We start from the raw sequence: 3,235 nt of genomic DNA, 5'->3' as shown, positions 1-3,235 counted from the left end.
ACAGGCATGCGCTACCACGCCCAGCTGATTTTTTGATTTATTATAGAGATGAGGTCTCGCCAAGTTGCCCAGGCGGGTCTCGAATCCATGGGCTCAAGCAATCCACTCACCTCAGCCTCCCAAAGGTGCGGGATTACAGGCTGAGCCACTGAGCCCGGCTGGTAAACTGCATTTAAAAAACAAAACAAAACCATGACCCAGCTATATGCTACCTCCACAAAAAAACAACTCACTACAAAAGACACTCACACACCCAAAGTTAGAGGATGGAAATCAATCTCAAAGAAAGCAGGAGTTGTGATCTTAATATCCGACAAAACAAACTTTAAGTTATCAAAAATATTAAAAGTTACAGAAAGACAATACATAATGATAAAAATTTCAATCCATCAACAAGAAAAATCCATCCTAAATATATATGCATCCAATATAGGAGCACTAGCTTTTCCAAAGCAGCTACTAAGTAAACTAAAAAAAACATTGACTCTAACACTATTGTAGCTGGGGACATAAATACTCCACTAACAACCCTAGATAGATCATTAAGGAAAAAAAAAAAAGAGAGAGATCCAGAACCTCAATTTGATGCTTGACAAAATGGACTTAATAGATACCTACAGAACACTCCACCTGACAACCACGAAATATACATTCTACTCATAACCACATGGAATGTACTCCAAGACCAAACACATCCTCAGACATAAATCAAGAATAAACAAATTTCATAAGATCAAAATATTGCCATGCACCTTCTCAGACAGCAGTGGAATAAAAATAGATATCACCACCAACAAAATTCCCCCCAAACCCACAAAGACATGGACACTAAACAACATGATGCTGAACAACTCTTGGGTGAACACAGAAATCAAAACAGAAATTAAAAGATCCTTGGAAACAAATAAAAATAAAGAAACACCTTATCAAAACCCCTGGGATGCCATGAATTCAGTACTAAGAGGAAAATTTATATCTCTACACACACATATCAAGAATATAGAATGATCACAACCAAAAAACCCAAAATCAGGACATAGAAGAAAAAATATCACAGAAAAAATAAACAAAATAAAAAGCTGATTGTTTGAAATGATAAACAAGATTGATAGACCCCCTAGCTAGAATGACCAAGATAAAGAGAAAAAGCCCAGATAAACTCAATCAGAAATGCAAGAGAGCAACTCACAACCAACCCTGAAAAAATACAAAAGTTTATCAATGTTTATCATGCAAAACCTGTATGGAAACAAACTTGAAAATTTAAATGAAATGGAAGACTTTTGGATATCACACAATTGCCCAAGGTTGAAACAAAAAGAAATTTAGACACAAACTAGACCAATAACAACCCAGAAAATTGACTTCATCACAAGAAAACTACCTACAAAAAAAAGTCCTGGAACAAATGGCTTTCCAGCGAAATTCTACAAAACATACAAGGAGTAACTGATAACAATTATATTGAAAGTATTCCAGGAAATTGAGAAAGATAGAGCTCTCCCTAAGTCATTTAATGAAGGTAACATCACACTGGGTTAAGACCAACAAAGAAAGAGGACTACGGGTGAATATGCCTGATGAACATAGATGCAAAAATGCTCAACAAGGTTCTAGCAAATCAGATCCAACAACATATCTCAAAAATCATTCACCATGACCAAAGAGCCTTCATCTGTGGGATGCAGGGCTGATTCAACATCTGCAAGACCATAAACAAAACAAGGCTGCCCACTCTCACTCCTTCTGTTCAACATAGTATGGAACAATCAGACAAAGAAAGGAAATTAGGGGTATCCAAATAGAAAAAGAGGAAGCTAAGTTATCCCTATTTGCTGATGATATATCCTATACCTTGAAAATCCAAGAGAATCTGTCACAAACCTTCTTGCACTGATAATGGACTTTGGCAAACCTCAGGGTACATAATAAACTTGCAAAAGACAGTCACATTCTTACACACCAACAATAAACAGGCGGAGAACCAAATAAAAAGCACACTCCCATTCACAGTAATTCACAGTAGCCACAAAAGAAGAGAAATACCTCAGCATCTTCCTAACCAGAGAAGTCAAAGACGTTTACAATGAAAACTACAAAACTCTGCTCAAAGAAATCTAAGAAGACACAAACAACTGGAAAAAATATTCCATGCTCATGGATTGGAAAAATCAACATTGTTAAGATGTCCATCCTACCAAAGGCAATCTACAGATTCAATGCAATACCCATTAAATTACCAACATCGTTCTTGTCAGACCAGGAAATGACAGCACAAAAATTCATATGGAAACATAAATGAGCATGAATATCCAAATCAATCCTTAGCAAAAGAAATGGAAGGTGTCAGACTTCTAGTCTTTAAACTTTACTATAAGGCTATAATAATCAAAACTGCCTGGTACAAGAACAGGCACACAGACCAATAGAACAGAATATAGATTTGGGAAGCAAAACCTCAATTTGTCAACCAGCTCATCTCAAAAAATCCTCCACTAACAACCACTGGGGAGAAGAGAACCTATTCAGTAAATGGTTTTGGGAAAACTGGCTGACCACATGCAGATGATTGAAACAGGACCCGCCGGGCTCAGTGGCTCAACCTAGAATCCCACGCTTTGGGAGGCTGAAGTGAGTGGATTGCCTGAGCCCACAGGTTCGAGACCCATCTGGGCAACTTGGCGAGCCCTCATCTCTACAATAAATAAAAAAATCAGCCGGGCATGGTAGTGCGTGCCTGTAATTCCGGCTACTCGGAAGGCTGAGATGGAAGGATCGCCAGAGCCCAGCAGGTCAAAGCTGCGGTGGCCGGGAGTGGCCACTGCACTCCAGTCTGGGTGACAGAGTGAGATTCCAACTCAAAAAAAAAAAGAAAAGAAAAGAAACAGGACCCCTCCCTTTACCACACACAAAATCAATTTTAAATGGATCAAAGACCTAACTGTAAAACCTCAAACTATAAGAATCTTGGAAAACACAGGAGACATCCTTACAGAAATTTGAATAGACAACCAATTCCTGATCAAAACCCCAAATGCCATATACCATAAGAGATAAGATAGACAAGTGGGACTTCATCAAACTGAAAAACTTCTACAAAGCAAACAAAAACAAAAAATCAAGAGAGTGGGGAGAAAACACACAGAGTGGGAAAAAATATTCTCCAACTGTATATCCGACAAAGGCCTAACATCCAGGTCCTACAAGGAACTCAAACCTGCCAAAAGGAAGGGGA

This window comes from Carlito syrichta, unplaced genomic scaffold (assembly GCF_000164805.1).
Source record: "Carlito syrichta isolate Samal-C Ts95f unplaced genomic scaffold, Tarsius_syrichta-2.0.1 Scaffold108968, whole genome shotgun sequence".
Taxonomy (NCBI): domain Eukaryota; kingdom Metazoa; phylum Chordata; class Mammalia; order Primates; family Tarsiidae; genus Carlito; species Carlito syrichta.
This window is presented reverse-complemented; position numbering follows the sequence as displayed.